Source organism: Drosophila subpulchrella, unplaced genomic scaffold, assembly GCF_014743375.2.
Source record: "Drosophila subpulchrella strain 33 F10 #4 breed RU33 unplaced genomic scaffold, RU_Dsub_v1.1 Primary Assembly Seq116, whole genome shotgun sequence".
Taxonomy (NCBI): domain Eukaryota; kingdom Metazoa; phylum Arthropoda; class Insecta; order Diptera; family Drosophilidae; genus Drosophila; species Drosophila subpulchrella.
Genome location: NW_023665458.1, coordinates 55142 through 77500, shown reverse-complemented (window position 1 = coordinate 77500; position 22359 = coordinate 55142). Strand labels below are relative to the sequence as shown.

Sequence of the window (22359 nt, the reverse complement as noted above, 5' to 3'; positions counted from 1 at the left end):
CACAATATTTTTTTTCGTAATACGTAATAATTTTCTTTATATTTGCATATTTCATTCTAAAATATCTTTTTTGTTCGACATACGTCATTATTGTATCCACACATGTACAATTTTTGTTTAACCAATATAAAATATTGAATTAAATCATTTGTATTTTGATGATAAATTTAAAATTTATCTGTATATATTCATATAAGACTCTTTGGTAATATATAATATAAAACCGAGCGCATATATGATATGTACGTTAGAAAAAATAATATATATATATATTATTTTCTTTTAATATAGGGACACCTCTTTTAATTTATCCCCGCAGGGAATTATCACATAACTCAGTATGTGATAATGGCAGACCAATATACATATATATCAAGATTATCAATACAAAATATATATCATTATTAGCCTGCCTCAATTGTAATTATTTATTTGGATTAACGATAAAGTTCGGAAACAATTTGTTATTCTATGTATAATAGAAACCTTGGCCTTTGTTTCAACATTATTATCTTTGGGCTTAAAATATTAACCGTGGAGCCAAGTCTCATATTCATAAATGAATAAAGAAACAAATTTGACGGATTAATATCTTCTCTACCGACAGACAGTATTTTGTCACGTCAATAGTAGATGGCCGGCCCATTGACCATCCTATAGTAGTTTTTGGACCCAATATCTTTAATTCGGGTATTTTCAATTGTCTTTGCCAATCAACCGTTTGGTACTCTCTCATATAATAAGAGAATACACATATAATTCCATTATATGGATATATCTTCATTATTTTATTTGCTACATCACCCTATAATAGTTTTTGAACCCGTCAACTTCAATTCGGGTATTTTCAATTGTCTTTGCCAACCATTTATATGGTATTCTCTATTATAATAAGAGAATACTAGTGTATATCCATTATATGGATATATCATCTTCATATTATTTGCTACACCACCCTATAGTAGTTTTTGAACCCATCATCTGCAATTCGGGTATTTTCAATTGTCTTTGCCAACCAACTATACGGTATTCTCTCTTATAATAAGAGAATACAAGTATATTTTCATTATATGGATATAATGCCATTTATTTTTCAATATCCATATAATTCATTTAGTTTTGTATGTACAAAACAAGTTTTCTTTATAGTATTGACAAAATCATATGTTTACGCATAACATAAGTTTTGACCAATACGAGGAGGGGCCCGCCAACGACCACCTCCCTATAGTAGTTTTTTACCCCACGCACTATTGCGTGCATGTTTACAGTACTAGTGCCAGCTATCATTTGGTTTATATATCGTGTTTCAGTGATATATGGGTAAATTCTACCATTTATTCTTATGTATATGGCATTTCTATGCCATATTTATATAATTCATTCATATCTTAATTTATATTTATTATATTATACATTATTATGCCTTATAGGTATTATACCTATAAGCCATATCCATACGATTCATATACTAGTGCAGCCCCTCACTAGGTTTATATATCTCATTTTAATTATATATTGGTAAATTCTATTATTTATTCTTGTGTATATGGCACTTATATGCCGCCATATCTATAAAAATGCATTTATATTTCAATGTATATTTTCTATATTATACATTATTATGCCTTAAAAAGTTATTATACCTACCATAAGGCGATATCCATACGATTCATTTATATAAAAGATATATGTATAATTTTCTATACATAATTTTTTTTTATGAATATATGGGTTTCCTAAGCATATCCATATAATACATTTAGTTTTATATGGATTAGATTGGTCTTCTTTATTGTATTGCCAAACTCATATTGATAAAATAAGTTTTGAACAATAAGAGGATCAGCCGCCAACCAACCAACCACTGCTACCATTGGAGGAACATATACTTACTTTTTATATGTCCTCTTACTTGAATGGTCCTCTCTTTACTTGAAAATTTCATTACCATAGGAATCTATTTATACATGGAATATGATTTCCACTACTTTTTCGCGTCACTAATAATTAATATGACGATACAGACTTGCTACCATAACATAAGTCTTGAACAATAATAGGAGCAGCCGCCAACCAACCACCAACCAACCAACCACTGCTACCATTGATAGTAATTTTATATGTCCTCTTTACTTGAATTTCAATACCATAGGAATATTTATACATGGAATATGTTTTGCCACTACTTTTTCGCGTCACTAATAATATGACGATACAGTCTTGCTACCATAACATAAGTTTTGAACAATAAGAGGAGCAGACACACCAACCAACCAACCGCGCTGCTACCATTGAAGGAACATATACTTATATTTATATAAGTCCTCTTTACTTGAATGGCCTCTTTACTTGAATTTCAATACCATAGGAATATTTATTTATACATGGAATATGTTTTGCCACTACTTTTTCGCGTCACTAATAATATGACGATATAGACTTGCTACCATAACATAAGTTTTGAACAATAAGAGGAGCAGACACCAACCAACCAACCGCTGCTACCATTGAATGAACCATATATACAAACTTTTATATATGCCCTCTTTACTTGAATTTTAATACCATAGGAATATTTATACATGGAATATGTTTGCCACTTTATCATCGCGTCACTAATAAGATGACGATACATTTTGTTTGTTCAATATTTACTTATATATTGATGTTTCCAATTTAGGTCTTTTATATTTCTTCTTCCCTACCTTACACACCACAAACAAAGTGGCGTGCGATGCTGCAAGCAAGCATAATGATTATGCCCGCTTTGCAACATCTTTATTATCGAATCATCAAGCAAAGGATAAGCTTCAGTGGATCGCAGTATGGCAGCTGCTCAACCACTTACAACACCTTGCCTGTTACAAAAGTCGTTTACAATTGATTCTAGGCTTTGTCATTGTATTAAATAATGCTTTTATATGTAACTAGCGCGGCATCAGGTGATCAAAGATCCTCCCAATTTACTATGTTACAAATTACATTGGCATCACATCCATTGTCGTTTATAAAGTAAATTATAAACTTTAAATGGTTTAGAAGCCATACAATGCAAATTGCCCCTTATTTATCATTGCAGTCCAGCACGGATACGACCTTAGAGGCGTTCAGGCATAATCCAACGGACGTAGCGTCATACCACTGTTCGCTCGAACAAGTATTGTGCCATTGGTCCGTACCTGCGGTTCCTCTCGTACTACGCAGGAATGCTGTCGCAACAACGTTTTGTCATTAGTAGGGTAAAACTAACCTGTCTCACGACGGTCTAAACCCAGCTCACGTTCCCTTGCATGGGTGAACAATCCAACGCTTGGTGAATTTTGCTTCACAATGATAGGAAGAGCCGACATCGAAGGATCAAAAAGCGACGTCGCTATGAACGCTTGGCCGCCACAAGCCAGTTATCCCTATGGTAACTTTTCTGACACCTCTTGTTAAAAACTCTTTAAACCAAAAGGATCGATAGGCCGAGCTTTTGCTGTCCCTGTGTGTACTGAACACCGAGATCAAGTCAGCATTTGCCCTTTTGCTCTATGTGTGGTTTCTGTCCGCACTGAGCTGGCCTTGGGACACCTCCGTTATTATTTGAGAGATGTACCGCCCCAGTCAAACTCCCTACCTGGCAATGTCCTTGAATTGGATCATACCTGAGTAATTGGAGTTATACCAAATTTTCAAATCAAAAATACATAAATGCACCGTTTTATTAAAGAATTTGTTTGCGATTATATAACAAACTCGTGATACTTTGATCAAGAAGCTTGCATCAAAACCCAATACCATAAGATATAATAAATATATCCGTATAATGGCTAGGAAATGATACACGTTCCATTTAATCAAGTAAGTAAGGAAACAATAAGAGTAGTGGTATTTCATTGGCGATACCAAACCGAAGTCTAATATCTCCCACTTATTCTACACCTCTTATGTCTCCTTACACTGCCAGATTAGAGTCAAGCTCAAAAGGGTCTTCTTTCCCCGCTAATTATTCCAAGCCCGTTCCCTTGGCTGTGGTTTCGCTAGATAGTAGATAGGGACAGTAGGAATCTCGTTAATCCATTCATGCGCGTCACTAATTAGATGACGAGGCATTTGGCTACCTTAAGAGAGTCATAGTTACTCCCGCCGTTGACCCGCGCTTACTTGAATTTCTTCACTTTGACATTCAGAGCACTGGGCAGAAATCACATTGTGTCAACACCCGCTAGGGCCATCACAATGCTTTGTTTTAATTAGACAGTCGGATTCCCCAAGTCCGTGCCAGTTCTGAATTGATTGTTAATTGATAATCGTTATAATTAATAAGAACTAATTGGTTTAACCCAATTAGTATTCTTAAAAATTTTAGCAAGAAAGTTCCACAATTGGCTACGTAACTAAACTATCCGGGGAACAAGTGACCAACATAAATGCCAGACACTCTATTTACCCAGAACGAGCACATAAACCATGTTATTGTTTCCCAATCAAGCCCGACTATCTCAATCTTCAGAGCCAATCCTTATCCCGAAGTTACGGATCTAATTTGCCGACTTCCCTTACCTACATTATTCTATCGACTAGAGACTCTTCACCTTGGAGACCAGCTGCGGATATTGGTACGGCCTGTTGAGAAGTTTGCGTGTCCCCACCATAAATTTTCAAGGTCCGAGGAGAAAATATCGACACAACAGTATATGTCATGCTCTTCTAGCCCATCTACCATATCTCTCTGCGAAAGACTTCCATGGTAGTACGGCTATAAAACAGAAAAGAAAACTCTTCCGATATCTCTCGACGGCTTCTTTATGGTCGTTCCTGTTGCCAGGATGAGCACGAGGCCCATATTTAATAACAAACGGATACTCAACAGGTTACGGAATTGGAACCGTATTCCCTTTCGTTCAAAATTATTCAAGTATATTAATTAGCTTGATTTATATAATATAATTATATTTGTATGGCATTTGTGTTTTACTTGAAAATTTTCGGCTTTCGCCTTGAACTTAGGACCGACTAACTCGTGATCAACCACTGTTCACACGAAACCCTTCTCCACTTCAGTCCTCCAAGGTCTCATTCGATTATTTGCTACTACCACCAAGATCTGTACCAATGGCAGCTCCATGCAGGCTTACGCCAAACACTTCTACGCATACCATTGTACCTTCCTACTCACTAAAGTTTCAAAATTTATATCACAAGTAATATAAATCATCTACTTTAGCGGTAATGTATAGGTATACAACTTAAGCGCCATCCATTTTAAGGGCTAGTTGCTTCGGCAGGTGAGTTGTTACACACTCCTTAGCGGATTTCGACTTCCATGATCACCGTCCTGCTGTTTTAAGCAACCAACGCCTTTCATGGTATCTGCATGAGTTGTTAATTTGGGCACCGTAACATTACGTTTGGTTCATCCCACAGCGCCAGTTCTGCTTACCAAAAGTGGCCCACTGGGCACATTATATCATAACCTTGAACTTCATATCAAGAAAGTTAAGGTTCTTACCCATTTAAAGTTTGAGAATAGGTTAAGATCGTTTCGACCCTAAGGCCTCTAATCATTCGCTTTACCAGATAAGATTATTTTATATAACATTAAAATGCACCAGCTATCCTGAGGGAAACTTCGGAAGGAACCAGCTACTAGATGGTTCGATTGGTCTTTCGCCCCTATACTCAATTCTGACAATCGATTTGCACGTCAGAACTGTTTCGGTCTTCCATCAGGGTTTCCCCTGACTTCAACCTGATCAAGTATAGTTCACCATCTTTCGGGTCACAGCATATATGCTCAAGGTACGTTCCAGTTAGAGGCATAAATAATATAAATATCATTATACATAACTATATAGAACGCCCCGGGATTGTGTTAATTAGCTATAAATAGTTAAAAAACTAATCCCATTATTAGTCAAGTTAATTACGCTATTAGGTTTATATCCCAATAACTTGCACATATGTTAGACTCCTTGGTCCGTGTTTCAAGACGGGTCCCGAAGGTATCCTGAATCTTTCGCATTGTTAATCATACAAGTGCATATAATAAACACAAAAATCAATGATAATTATGCCATTATATAATTCCGAAAAATTAACGCACTGTATTCATATAAATCTATCAGCACTTTATCAAATTAATAACATTTATTCTGTGTTAAAATGCAAGCAAATTAATTTGAATAAACTATAAGTTATATTTTATGATAAATTTTGTATGCTAATAGATTACAATGTCCTTATATGGAAAAAATGCACACTATTATCATAATATTGTTTAAATATTACAATTTTAATGATGAATTTTCCATAACGGATATTCAGGTTCATCGGGCTTAACCTCTAAGCAGTTTCACGTACTGTTTAACTCTCTATTCAGAGTTCTTTTCAACTTTCCCTCACGGTACTTGTTTACTATCGGTCTCATGGTTATATTTAGTTTTAGATGGAGTTTACCACCCACTTAGTGCTGCACTATCAAGCAACACGACTCTTTGGAAACATCATCTAGTAATCATTAACGTTATACGGGCCTGGCACCCTCTATGGGTAAATGGCCTCATTTAAGAAGGACTTAAATCGTTAATTTCTCATACTAGAATATTGACGCTCCATACACTGCATCTCACATTTGCCATATAGACAAAGTGACTTAGTGCTGAACTGATTTCTTTTCGCTCGCCGCTACTAAGAAAATCCTGGTTAGTTTCTTTTCCTCCCCTAATTAATATGCTTAAATTCAGGGGGTAGTCCCATATGAGTTGAGGTTGTGTATAACTTTTTTTGCAATTAATTCTTTATATATAATGATAAAACATTTTATTAAATTCGTTATATATTTTATATATTTGTATGGCATTTGTTTGGTCTAACGAATCAACGAAGAATAATAATATTGTCAACGGCTTTCTATTTACTAATCTTTAATAAGAGACAATTCTAGATAAATTTTTTATGCTAGACATTTCTCAGTATTATTTGATTGAAAAAGAAAATATTTCTCTTCGTTTTTCACATTCAAATTATTTACTAATGTGAGATAATGTTTTTCATATATTTGTTAATATTATGAATAATATAATAATTAAATTATTATTATCCAATAATATACCATATGCTTATAAAATTTCATTATAAAATTTATATAAACAACTTAATTAGCATAGTCTTACAACCCTCAACCATATGTAGTCCAAGCAGCACTATAAAATTAATTAAAGTACATAACAGCATGGACTGCGATATGCGTTCAAAATGTCGATGTTCATGTGTCCTGCAGTTCACACGATGACGCACAGTTTGCTGCGTTCTTCATCGACCCATGAGCCGAGTGATCCACCGCTTAGAGTTTTATATATTGGTTTGGTAATTTTGTCATATATGTTTTTATTGAAAGAAATTAAAAATACACCATTTTACTGGCATATATCAATTCCTTCAATAAATTGATTTTTATACCTAAAACGAATGCTGCGAAATGTCTTAGTTTCATATAACCAATAATATATCAAGTATTTTTTAAATGGCATTTACGGTATTAATACTTTTTTTTAGCGATATATATTGAAATTTATATAAAACATTAACCTGTAATAATCAGGTACAACATTGTACATTTTAGGTTGTTGCATTATCCAATGTATGCGCATAACTGAGATGAACAATACATATCGCAACGCGTGTATATTATGGTCCATATACACACAGTGTTTTATTAATTAATTGCATTTAATATACAATATAATAATAATATTAAATAAATTTAATAATTTCGATTTGCTTGTTCGAATTTGTTATTTGTTTGCTTTTGCTTATTTATTTATCTCTTATTTAATGCAATAATATATTTATTATTACAATTATTATTTCGATTTGCTTGTTCGAAATTTTATATTTGATCTATAAAAGATCATATTTTTGGCAATTTATATTTTATTTGTATTACTATAATATATTATATTATTATAATAAAAACAAATTTTTTTATTAACGGTAAGGATATTAAACAATAATGATCCTTCCGCAGGTTCACCTACGGAAACCTTGTTACGACTTTTACTTCCTCTAAATAATCAAGTTCGGTCAACTTTTTGCGAAACAACCGTAACACACAAGGCGTCACAGTGATCACGTCCGGAGACCTCACTAAATAATTCAATCGGTAGTAGCGACGGGCGGTGTGTACAAAGGGCAGGGACGTAATCAATGCGAGTTAATGACTCACACTTACTGGGAATTCCAAGTTCATGTGAACAGTTTCAGTTCACAATCCCAAGCATGAAAGTGGTTTCAGCGGTTTACCCGGACCTCTCGGTCTAGGAAATACACGTTGATACTTTCATTGTAGCGCGCGTGCAGCCCAGGACATCTAAGGGCATCACAGACCTGTTATTGCTCAATCTCATTATTGCTAGACGCAATTTGTCCATTTAAGAAGCTAGTGTCCTTATAATGGGACAAACCAACAGGTACGGCTCCACTTATATAAACACATTCAAACACAATAAACATTTTACTGCCACCATGAATGAAGGCTATATAAGCTTCAACACCATAATCCTGAAGATATCTATTTAATATATTTGAGTCTCGTTCGTTATCGGAATTAACCAGACAAATCACTCCACGAACTAAGAACGGCCATGCACCACCACCCATAGATTCGAGTAAAGAGCTATCAATCTGTCTTACACACTTATGTTCGGACCTGGTAAGTTTTCCCGTGTTGAGTCAAATTAAGCCGCAGGCTCCACTCCTGGTGGTGCCCTCCGTCAATCCTTTAAGTTTCAGCTTTGCAACCATACTTCCCCCGGAGCCAAAAGCTTTGGTTTCCCGGGAAGCGACTGAGAGAGCCATAAAGTAGCTACACCCAATTGCTAGCTGGCATCGTTTATGGTTAGAACTAGGGCGGTATCTGATCGCCTTCGAACCTCTAACTTTCGTTCTTGATTAATGAAAACATCTTTGGCAAATGCTTTCGCTTTAAGTTAGTCTTACGACGGTCCAAGAATTTCACCTCTCGCGTCGTAATACTAATGCCCCCAAACTGCTTCTATTAATCATTACCTCTTGATCTGAAAACCAATGAAAGCAGAACAGAGGTCTTATTTCATTATCCCATGCACAGAATATTCAGGCATTTGAAGCCTGCTTTAAGCACTCTAATTTGTTCAAAGTAATTGTACCGGCCCACAATAACACTCGTTTAAGAGCACTAATGCAGGTTTTTAAATAGGAGGAACATATGAAAAAATACAAGTATCTAAGCACATGTAAGAACTCCACCGGTAATACGCTTACATACATAAAGGTATAGTACTAACCACAATTGTAAGTTGTACTACCCGTATGAAGCACAAGTTCAACTACGAACGTTTTAACCGCAACAACTTTAATATACGCTATTGGAGCTGGAATTACCGCGGCTGCTGGCACCAGACTTGCCCTCCAATTGGTCCTTGTTAAAGGATTTAAAGTGTACTCATTCCAATTACAGGGCCTCGGATATGAGTCCTGTATTGTTATTTTTCGTCACTACCTCCCCGAGCTGGGAGTGGGTAATTTACGCGCCTGCTGCCTTCCTTAGATGTGGTAGCCGTTTCTCAGGCTCCCTCTCCGGAATCGAACCCTGATTCCCCGTTACCCGTTGCAACCATGGTAGTCCTAGATACTACCATCAAAAGTTGATAGGGCAGACATTTGAAAGATCTGTCGTCGGTACAAGACCATACGATCTGCATGTTATCTAGAGTTCAACCAATATAACGATCTTGCGATCGCTTGGTTTTAGCCTAATAAAAGCACATGTCCCATAAGGTTCATGTTTTAATTGCATGTATTAGCTCTAGAATTACCACAGTTATCCAAGTAACTGTTAACGATCTAAGGAACCATAACTGATATAATGAGCCTTTTGCGGTTTCACTTTTAATTCGTGTGTACTTAGACATGCATGGCTTAATCTTTGAGACAAGCATATAACTACTGGCAGGATCAACCAGAATAATGTTTTTATTCATATTTCATTCATATTTTTGAATAGAAATTAGCAATATAAATTTTATAGATTGTTTTCTATCGAATACGGCCATTTTTATATAGCATTCGTATACGTTTGTTGTTTTCACAATATATACTTGTTCCGCCACTAATAATAACAAGTTTTTTAATTATTGATGTTAAAAACACAATATTTTTTTTCGTAATACGTAATAATTTTCTTTATATTTGCATATTTCATTCTAAAATATCTTTTTTGTTCGACATACGTCATTATTGTATCCACACATGTACAATTTTTGTTTAACCAATATAAAATATTGAATTAAATCATTTGTATTTTGATGATAAATTTAAAATTTATCTGTATATATTCATATAAGACTCTTTGGTAATATATAATATAAAACCGAGCGCATATATGATATGTACGTTAGAAAAAATAATATATATATATATTATTTTCTTTTAATATAGGGACACCTCTTTTAATTTATCCCCGCAGGGAATTATCACATAACTCAGTATGTGATAATGGCAGACCAATATACATATATATCAAGATTATCAATACAAAATATATATCATTATTAGCCTGCCTCAATTGTAATTATTTATTTGGATTAACGATAAAGTTCGGAAACAATTTGTTATTCTATGTATAATAGAAACCTTGGCCTTTGTTTCAACATTATTATCTTTGGGCTTAAAATATTAACCGTGGAGCCAAGTCTCATATTCATAAATGAATAAAGAAACAAATTTGACGGATTAATATCTTCTCTACCGACAGACAGTATTTTGTCACGTCAATAGTAGATGGCCGGCCCATTGACCATCCTATAGTAGTTTTTGGACCCAATATCTTTAATTCGGGTATTTTCAATTGTCTTTGCCAATCAACCGTTTGGTACTCTCTCATATAATAAGAGAATACACATATAATTCCATTATATGGATATATCTTCATTATTTTATTTGCTACATCACCCTATAATAGTTTTTGAACCCGTCAACTTCAATTCGGGTATTTTCAATTGTCTTTGCCAACCATTTATATGGTATTCTCTATTATAATAAGAGAATACTAGTGTATATCCATTATATGGATATATCATCTTCATATTATTTGCTACACCACCCTATAGTAGTTTTTGAACCCATCATCTGCAATTCGGGTATTTTCAATTGTCTTTGCCAACCAACTATACGGTATTCTCTCTTATAATAAGAGAATACAAGTATATTTTCATTATATGGATATAATGCCATTTATTTTTCAATATCCATATAATTCATTTAGTTTTGTATGTACAAAACAAGTTTTCTTTATAGTATTGACAAAATCATATGTTTACGCATAACATAAGTTTTGACCAATACGAGGAGGGGCCCGCCAACGACCACCTCCCTATAGTAGTTTTTTACCCCACGCACTACTGCGTGCCTGTTTACAGTACTAGTGCCAGCTATCACTAGGTTTATATATCATGTTTCAGTGATATATGGGTAAATTCTACCATTTATTCTTATGTATATGGCATTTCTATGCCATATTTATACAATCCATTCATATCTTAATGTATATTTATTATATTATACATTATTATGCCTTATAGGTATTATACCTATAAGCCATATCCATACGATTCATTCACTAGTGCCGCCCCTCACTAGGTTTATAATTGTTATATCATTGATATACAATTTATTTCTATATATATGGCATTTATATGCCATATCCATACAATGCATTCACATTTCAATGTATATTTACTTGTTATACATTATTATGCCTTATAGGTATTATACCTATAAGCCATATCCATACGATTCACTTATATAAATATATGTATATTTTTCTATACATAATTTTTTTTTACTTTTGTATGGATTTCTATGCATATCCATAGTTTATATGGATATGCTTGGCGTTCTATATAGTATTGACAAATTCATATGCATAACATAAGTTTTGACCAATACGAGGAGGGGCCCGCCAACGACCACCTCCCTATAGTAGTTTTTTACCCCACGCACTATTGCGTGCCTGTTTACAGTACTAGTGCCAGCTATCACTAGGTTTATATATCGTGTTTCAGTGATATATGGGTAAATTCTACCATTTATTCTTATGTATATGGCATTTCTATGCCATATTTATACAATCCATTCATATCTTAATGTATATTTATTATATTATACATTATTATGCCTTATAGGTATTATACCTATAAGCCATATCCATACGATTCATTCACTAGTGCCGCCCCTCACTAGGTTTATAATTGTTATATCATTGATATACAATTTATTTCTATATATATGGCATTTATATGCCATATCCATACAATGCATTCACATTTCAATGTATATTTACTTGTTATACATTATTATGCCTTATAGGTATTATACCTATAAGCCATATCCATACGATTCACTTATATAAATATATGTATATTTTTTCTATACATAATTTTTTTTTACTTTTGTATGGATTTCTATGCATATCCATAGTTTATATGGATATGCTTGGCGTTCTATATAGTATTGACAAATTCATATGCATAACATAAGTTTTGACCAATACGAGGAGGGGCCCGCCAACGACCACCTCCCTATAGTAGTTTTTTACCCCACGCACTATTGCGTGCCTGTTTACAGTACTAGTGCCAGCTATCACTAGGTTTATATATCGTGTTTCAGTGATATATGGGTAAATTCTACCATTTATTCTTATGTATATGGCATTTCTATGCCATATTTATACAATCCATTCATATCTTAATGTATATTTATTATATTATACATTATTATGCCTTATAGGTATTATACCTATAAGCCATATCCATACGATTCATTCACTAGTGCCGCCCCTCACTAGGTTTATAATTGTTATATCATTGATATACAATTTATTTCTATATATATGGCATTTATATGCCATATCCATACAATGCATTCACATTTCAATGTATATTTACTTGTTATACATTATTATGCCTTATAGGTATTATACCTATAAGCCATATCCATACGATTCACTTATATAAATATATGTATATTTTTCTATACATAATTTTTTTTTACTTTTGTATGGTTTTCTATGCATATCCATAGTTTATATGGATATGCTTGGCGTTCTATATAGTATTGACAAATTCATATGCATAACATAAGTTTTGACCAATACGAGGAGGGGCCCGCCAACGACCACCTCCCTATAGTAGTTTTTTACCCCACGCACTATTGCGTGCCTGTTTACAGTACTAGTGCCAGCTATCACTAGGTTTATATATCGTGTTTCAGTGATATATGGGTAAATTCTACCATTTATTCTTATGTATATGGCATTTCTATGCCATATTTATACAATCCATTCATATCTTAATGTATATTTATTATATTATACATTATTATGCCTTATAGGTATTATACCTATAAGCCATATCCATACGATTCATTCACTAGTGCCGCCCCTCACTAGGTTTATAATTGTTATATCATTGATATACAATTTATTTCTATATATATGGCATTTATATGCCATATCCATACAATGCATTCACATTTCAATGTATATTTACTTGTTATACATTATTATGCCTTATAGGTATTATACCTATAAGCCATATCCATACGATTCACTTATATAAATATATGTATATTTTTCTATACATAATTTTTTTTTACTTTTGTATGGTTTTCTATGCATATCCATAGTTTATATGGATATGCTTGGCGTTCTATATAGTATTGACAAATTCATATGCATAACATAAGTTTTGACCAATACGAGGAGGGGCCCGCCAACGACCACCTCCCTATAGTAGTTTTTTACCCCACGCACTATTGCGTGCCTGTTTACAGTACTAGTGCCAGCTATCACTAGGTTTATATATCGTGTTTCAGTGATATATGGGTAAATTCTACCATTTATTCTTATGTATATGGCATTTCTATGCCATATTTATACAATCCATTCATATCTTAATGTATATTTATTATATTATACATTATTATGCCTTATAGGTATTATACCTATAAGCCATATCCATACGATTCATTCACTAGTGCCGCCCCTCACTAGGTTTATAATTGTTATATCATTGATATACAATTTATTTCTATATATATGGCATTTATATGCCATATCCATACAATGCATTCACATTTCAATGTATATTTACTTGTTATACATTATTATGCCTTATAGGTATTATACCTATAAGCCATATCCATACGATTCACTTATATAAATATATGTATATTTTTCTATACATAATTTTTTTTTACTTTTGTATGGATTTCTATGCATATCCATAGTTTATATGGATATGCTTGGCGTTCTATATAGTATTGACAAATTCATATGCATAACATAAGTTTTGACCAATACGAGGAGGGGCCCGCCAACGACCACCTCCCTATAGTAGTTTTTTACCCCACGCACTATTGCGTGCCTGTTTACAGTACTAGTGCCAGCTATCACTAGGTTTATATATCGTGTTTCAGTGATATATGGGTAAATTCTACCATTTATTCTTATGTATATGGCATTTCTATGCCATATTTATACAATCCATTCATATCTTAATGTATATTTATTATATTATACATTATTATGCCTTATAGGTATTATACCTATAAGCCATATCCATACGATTCATTCACTAGTGCCGCCCCTCACTAGGTTTATAATTGTTATATCATTGATATACAATTTATTTCTATATATATGGCATTTATATGCCATATCCATACAATGCATTCACATTTCAATGTATATTTACTTGTTATACATTATTATGCCTTATAGGTATTATACCTATAAGCCATATCCATACGATTCACTTATATAAATATATGTATATTTTTCTATACATAATTTTTTTTTACTTTTGTATGGATTTCTATGCATATCCATAGTTTATATGGATATGCTTGGCGTTCTATATAGTATTGACAAATTCATATGCATAACATAAGTTTTGACCAATACGAGGAGGGGCCCGCCAACGACCACCTCCCTATAGTAGTTTTTTACCCCACGCACTATTGCGTGCCTGTTTACAGTACTAGTGCCAGCTATCACTAGGTTTATATATCGTGTTTCAGTGATATATGGGTAAATTCTACCATTTATTCTTATGTATATGGCATTTCTATGCCATATTTATACAATCCATTCATATCTTAATGTATATTTATTATATTATACATTATTATGCCTTATAGGTATTATACCTATAAGCCATATCCATACGATTCATTCACTAGTGCCGCCCCTCACTAGGTTTATAATTGTTATATCATTGATATACAATTTATTTCTATATATATGGCATTTATATGCCATATCCATACAATGCATTCACATTTCAATGTATATTTACTTGTTATACATTATTATGCCTTATAGGTATTATACCTATAAGCCATATCCATACGATTCACTTATATAAATATATGTATATTTTTCTATACATAATTTTTTTTTACTTTTGTATGGTTTTCTATGCATATCCATAGTTTATATGGATATGCTTGGCGTTCTATATAGTATTGACAAATTCATATGCATAACATAAGTTTTGACCAATACGAGGAGGGGCCCGCCAACGACCACCTCCCTATAGTAGTTTTTTACCCCACGCACTATTGCGTGCCTGTTTACAGTACTAGTGCCAGCTATCACTAGGTTTATATATCGTGTTTCAGTGATATATGGGTAAATTCTACCATTTATTCTTATGTATATGGCATTTCTATGCCATATTTATACAATCCATTCATATCTTAATGTATATTTATTATATTATACATTATTATGCCTTATAGGTATTATACCTATAAGCCATATCCATACGATTCATTCACTAGTGCCGCCCCTCACTAGGTTTATAATTGTTATATCATTGATATACAATTTATTTCTATATATATGGCATTTATATGCCATATCCATACAATGCATTCACATTTCAATGTATATTTACTTGTTATACATTATTATGCCTTATAGGTATTATACCTATAAGCCATATCCATACGATTCACTTATATAAATATATGTATATTTTTCTATACATAATTTTTTTTTACTTTTGTATGGATTTCTATGCATATCCATAGTTTATATGGATATGCTTGGCGTTCTATATAGTATTGACAAATTCATATGCATAACATAAGTTTTGACCAATACGAGGAGGGGCCCGCCAACGACCACCTCCCTATAGTAGTTTTTTACCCCACGCACTATTGCGTGCCTGTTTACAGTACTAGTGCCAGCTATCACTAGGTTTATATATCGTGTTTCAGTGATATATGGGTAAATTCTACCATTTATTCTTATGTATATGGCATTTCTATGCCATATTTATACAATCCATTCATATCTTAATGTATATTTATTATATTATACATTATTATGCCTTATAGGTATTATACCTATAAGCCATATCCATACGATTCATTCACTAGTGCCGCCCCTCACTAGGTTTATAATTGTTATATCATTGATATACAATTTATTTCTATATATATGGCATTTATATGCCATATCCATACAATGCATTCACATTTCAATGTATATTTACTTGTTATACATTATTATGCCTTATAGGTATTATACCTATAAGCCATATCCATACGATTCACTTATATAAATATATGTATATTTTTCTATACATAATTTTTTTTTACTTTTGTATGGATTTCTATGCATATCCATAGTTTATATGGATATGCTTGGCGTTCTATATAGTATTGACAAATTCATATGCATAACATAAGTTTTGACCAATACGAGGAGGGGCCCGCCAACGACCACCTCCCTATAGTAGTTTTTTACCCCACGCACTATTGCGTGCATGTTTACAGTACTAGTGCCAGCTATCATTAGGTTTATATATCGTGTTTCAGTGATATATGGGTAAATTCTACCATTTATTCTTATGTATATGGCATTTCTATGCCATATTTATATAATTCATTCATATCTTAATTTATATTTATTATATTATACATTATTATGCCTTATAGGTATTATACCTATAAGCCATATCCATACGATTCATATACTAGTGCAGCCCCTCACTAGGTTTATATATCTCATTTTAATTATATATTGGTAAATTCTATTATTTATTCTTGTGTATATGGCACTTATATGCCGCCATATCTATAAAAATGCATTTATATTTCAATGTATATTTTCTATATTATACATTATTATGCCTTAAAAAGTTATTATACCTACCATAAGGCGATATCCATACGATTCATTTATATAAAAGATATATGTATAATTTTCTATACATAATTTTTTTTTATGAATATATGGGTTTCCTAAGCATATCCATATAATACATTTAGTTTTATATGGATTAGATTGGTCTTCTTTATTGTATTGCCAAACTCATATTGATAAAATAAGTTTTGAACAATAAGAGGATCAGCCGCCAACCAACCAACCACTGCTACCATTGGAGGAACATATACTTACTTTTTATATGTCCTCTTACTTGAATGGTCCTCTCTTTACTTGAAAATTTCATTACCATAGGAATCTATTTATACATGGAATATGATTTCCACTACTTTTTCGCGTCACTAATAATTAATATGACGATACAGACTTGCTACCATAACATAAGTCTTGAACAATAATAGGAGCAGCCGCCAACCAACCACCAACCAACCAACCACTGCTACCATTGATAGTAATTTTATATGTCCTCTTTAGTTGAATTTCAATACCATAGGAATATTTATACATGGAATATGTTTTGCCACTACTTTTTCGCGTCACTAATAATATGACGATACAGTCTTGCTACCATAACATAAGTTTTGAACAATAAGAGGAGCAGACACACCAACCAACCAACCGCGCTGCTACCATTATATATACTTATATTTATATAAGTCCTCTTTACTTGAATGGCCTCTTTACTTGAATTTCAATACCATAGGAATATTTATTTATACATGGAATATGTTTTGCCACTACTTTTTCGCGTCACTAATAATATGACGATATAGACTTGCTACCATAACATAAGTTTTGAACAATAAGAGGAGCAGACACCAACCAACCAACCGCTGCTACCATTGAATGAACCATATATACAAACTTTTATATATGTCCTCTTTACTTGAATTTTAATACCATAGGAATATTTATACATGGAATATGTTTGCCACTTTATCATCGCGTCACTAATAAGATGACGATACATTTTGTTTGTTCAATATTTACTTATATATTGATGTTTCCAATTTAGGTCTTTTATATTTCTTCTTCCCTACCTTACACACCACAAACAAAGTGGCGTGCGATGCTGCAAGCAAGCATAATGATTATGCCCGCTTGCAACATCTTTATTATCGAATCATCAAGCAAAGGATAAGCTTCAGTGGATCGCAGTATGGCAGCTGCTCAACCACTTACAACACCTTGCCTGTTACAAAAGTCGTTTACAATTGATTCTAGGCTTTGTCATTGTATTAAATAATGCTTTTATATGTAACTAGCGCGGCATCAGGTGATCAAAGATCCTCCCAATTTACTATGTTACAAATTACATTGGCATCACATCCATTGTCGTTTATAAAGTAAATTATAAACTTTAAATGGTTTAGAAGCCATACAATGCAAATTGCCCCTTATTTATCATTGCAGTCCAGCACGGATACGACCTTAGAGGCGTTCAGGCATAATCCAACGGACGTAGCGTCATACCACTGTTCGCTCGAACAAGTATTGTGCCATTGGTCCGTACCTGCGGTTCCTCTCGTACTACGCAGGAATGCTGTCGCAACAACGTTTTGTCATTAGTAGGGTAAAACTAACCTGTCTCACGACGGTCTAAACCCAGCTCACGTTCCCTTGCATGGGTGAACAATCCAACGCTTGGTGAATTTTGCTTCACAATGATAGGAAGAGCCGACATCGAAGGATCAAAAAGCGACGTCGCTATGAACGCTTGGCCGCCACAAGCCAGTTATCCCTATGGTAACTTTTCTGACACCTCTTGTTAAAAACTCTTTAAACCAAAAGGATCGATAGGCCGAGCTTTTGCTGTCCCTGTGTGTACTGAACACCGAGATCAAGTCAGCATTTGCCCTTTTGCTCTATGTGTGGTTTCTGTCCGCACTGAGCTGGCCTTGGGACACCTCCGTTATTATTTGAGAGATGTACCGCCCCAGTCAAACTCCCTACCTGGCAATGTCCTTGAATTGGATCATACCTGAGTAATTGGAGTTATACCAAATTTTCAAATCAAAAATACATAAATGCACCGTTTTATTAAAGAATTTGTTTGCGATTATATAACAAACTCGTGATACTTTGATCAAGAAGCTTGCATCAAAACCCAATACCATAAGATATAATAAATATATCCGTATAATGGCTAGGAAATGATACACGTTCCATTTAATCAAGTAAGTAAGGAAACAATAAGAGTAGTGGTATTTCATTGGCGATACCAAACCGAAGTCTAATATCTCCCACTTATTCTACACCTCTTATGTCTCCTTACACTGCCAGATTAGAGTCAAGCTCAAAAGGGTCTTCTTTCCCCGCTAATTATTCCAAGCCCGTTCCCTTGGCTGTGGTTTCGCTAGATAGTAGATAGGGACAGTAGGAATCTCGTTAATCCATTCATGCGCGTCACTAATTAGATGACGAGGCATTTGGCTACCTTAAGAGAGTCATAGTTACTCCCGCCGTTGACCCGCGCTTACTTGAATTTCTTCACTTTGACATTCAGAGCACTGGGCAGAAATCACATTGTGTCAACACCCGCTAGGGCCATCACAATGCTTTGTTTTAATTAGACAGTCGGATTCCCCAAGTCCGTGCCAGTTCTGAATTGATTGTTAATTGATAATCGTTATAATTAATAAGAACTAATTGGTTTAACCCAATTAGTATTCTTAAAAATTTTAGCAAGAAAGTTCCACAATTGGCTACGTAACTAAACTATCCGGGGAACAAGTGACCAACATAAATGCCAGACACTCTATTTACCCAGAACGAGCACATAAACCATGTTATTGTTTCCCAATCAAGCCCGACTATCTCAATCTTCAGAGCCAATCCTTATCCCGAAGTTACGGATCTAATTTGCCGACTTCCCTTACCTACATTATTCTATCGACTAGAGACTCTTCACCTTGGAGACCAGCTGCGGATATTGGTACGGCCTGTTGAGAAGTTTGCGTGTCCCCACCATAAATTTTCAAGGTCCGAGGAGAAAATATCGACACAACAGTATATGTCATGCTCTTCTAGCCCATCTACCATATCTCTCTGCGAAAGACTTCCATGGTAGTACGGCTATAAAACAGAAAAGAAAACTCTTCCGATATCTCTCGACGGCTTCTTTATGGTCGTTCCTGTTGCCAGGATGAGCACGAGGCCCATATTTAATAACAAACGGATACTCAACAGGTTACGGAATTGGAACCGTATTCCCTTTCGTTCAAAATTATTCAAGTATATTAATTAGCTTGATTTATATAATATAATTATATTTGTATGGCATTTGTGTTTTACTTGAAAATTTTCGGCTTTCGCCTTGAACTTAGGACCGACTAACTCGTGATCAACCACTGTTCACACGAAACCCTTCTCCACTTCAGTCCTCCAAGGTCTCATTCGATTATTTGCTACTACCACCAAGATCTGTACCAATGGCAGCTCCATGCAGGCTTACGCCAAACACTTCTACGCATACCATTGTACCTTCCTACTCACTAAAGTTTCAAAATTTATATCACAAGTAATATAAATCATCTACTTTAGCGGTAATGTATAGGTATACAACTTAAGCGCCATCCATTTTAAGGGCTAGTTGCTTCGGCAGGTGAGTTGTTACACACTCCTTAGCGGATTTCGACTTCCATGATCACCGTCCTGCTGTTTTAAGCAACCAACGCCTTTCATGGTATCTGCATGAGTTGTTAATTTGGGCACCGTAACATTACGTTTGGTTCATCCCACAGCGCCAGTTCTGCTTACCAAAAGTGGCCCACTGGGCACATTATATCATAACCTTGAACTTCATATCAAGAAAGTTAAGGTTCTTACCCATTTAAAGTTTGAGAATAGGTTAAGATCGTTTCGACCCTAAGGCCTCTAATCATTCGCTTTACCAGATAAGATTATTTTATATAACATTAAAATGCACCAGCTATCCTGAGGGAAACTTCGGAAGGAACCAGCTACTAGATGGTTCGATTGGTCTTTCGCCCCTATACTCAATTCTGACAATCGATTTGCACGTCAGAACTGTTTCGGTCTTCCATCAGGGTTTCCCCTGACTTCAACCTGATCAAGTATAGTTCACCATCTTTCGGGTCACAGCATATATGCTCAAGGTACGTTCCAGTTAGAGGCATAAATAATATAAATATCATTATACATAACTATATAGAACGCCCCGGGATTGTGTTAATTAGCTATAAATAGTTAAAAAACTAATCCCATTATTAGTCAAGTTAATTACGCTATTAGGTTTATATCCCAATAACTTGCACATATGTTAGACTCCTTGGTCCGTGTTTCAAGACGGGTCCCGAAGGTATCCTGAATCTTTCGCATTGTTAATCATACAAGTGCATATAATAAACACAAAAATCAATGATAATTATGCCATTATATAATTCCGAAAAATTAACGCACTGTATTCATATAAATCTATCAGCACTTTATCAAATTAATAACATTTATTCTGTGTTAAAATGCAAGCAAATTAATTTGAATAAACTATAAGTTATATTTTATGATAAATTTTGTATGCTAATAGATTACAATGTCCTTATATGGAAAAAATGCACACTATTATCATAATATTGTTTAAATATTACAATTTTAATGATGAATTTTCCATAACGGATATTCAGGTTCATCGGGCTTAACCTCTAAGCAGTTTCACGTACTGTTTAACTCTCTATTCAGAGTTCTTTTCAACTTTCCCTCACGGTACTTGTTTACTATCGGTCTCATGGTTATATTTAGTTTTAGATGGAGTTTACCACCCACTTAGTGCTGCACTATCAAGCAACACGACTCTTTGGAAACATCATCTAGTAATCATTAACGTTATACGGGCCTGGCACCCTCTATGGGTAAATGGCCTCATTTAAGAAGGACTTAAATCGTTAATTTCTCATACTAGAATATTGACGCTCCATACACTGCATCTCACATTTGCCATATAGACAAAGTGACTTAGTGCTGAACTGATTTCTTTTCGCTCGCCGCTACTAAGAAAATCCTGGTTAGTTTCTTTTCCTCCCCTAATTAATATGCTTAAATTCAGGGGGTAGTCCCATATGAGTTGAGGTTGTGTATAA

The 22359-nt window shown here is 34.1% G+C and overlaps 4 non-coding genes across 4 annotated transcripts; all 4 read right to left on the bottom strand.

Annotated features, from left to right (window-relative positions):
- Nucleotides 1-2787: 2787 nt before the first annotated feature.
- LOC119558609 lies at nucleotides 2788-6758 on the bottom strand. Its single transcript, XR_005220302.1, has one exon. It is a non-coding gene; the product is annotated as a large subunit ribosomal RNA (ribosomal RNA).
- Nucleotides 6759-7159: 401 nt separating this feature from the next.
- On the bottom strand, nucleotides 7160-7338 carry LOC119558595. The gene has a single exon (XR_005220289.1). It is a non-coding gene; the product is annotated as a 5.8S ribosomal RNA (ribosomal RNA).
- Nucleotides 7339-7997: 659 nt separating this feature from the next.
- Nucleotides 7998-9992, bottom strand: LOC119558601. The gene has a single exon (XR_005220295.1). It is a non-coding gene; the product is annotated as a small subunit ribosomal RNA (ribosomal RNA).
- An 8389-nt stretch (nucleotides 9993-18381) lies between these two features.
- Nucleotides 18382-22352, bottom strand: LOC119558608. Its single transcript, XR_005220301.1, has one exon. It is a non-coding gene; the product is annotated as a large subunit ribosomal RNA (ribosomal RNA).
- Nucleotides 22353-22359: the final 7 nt, after the last annotated feature.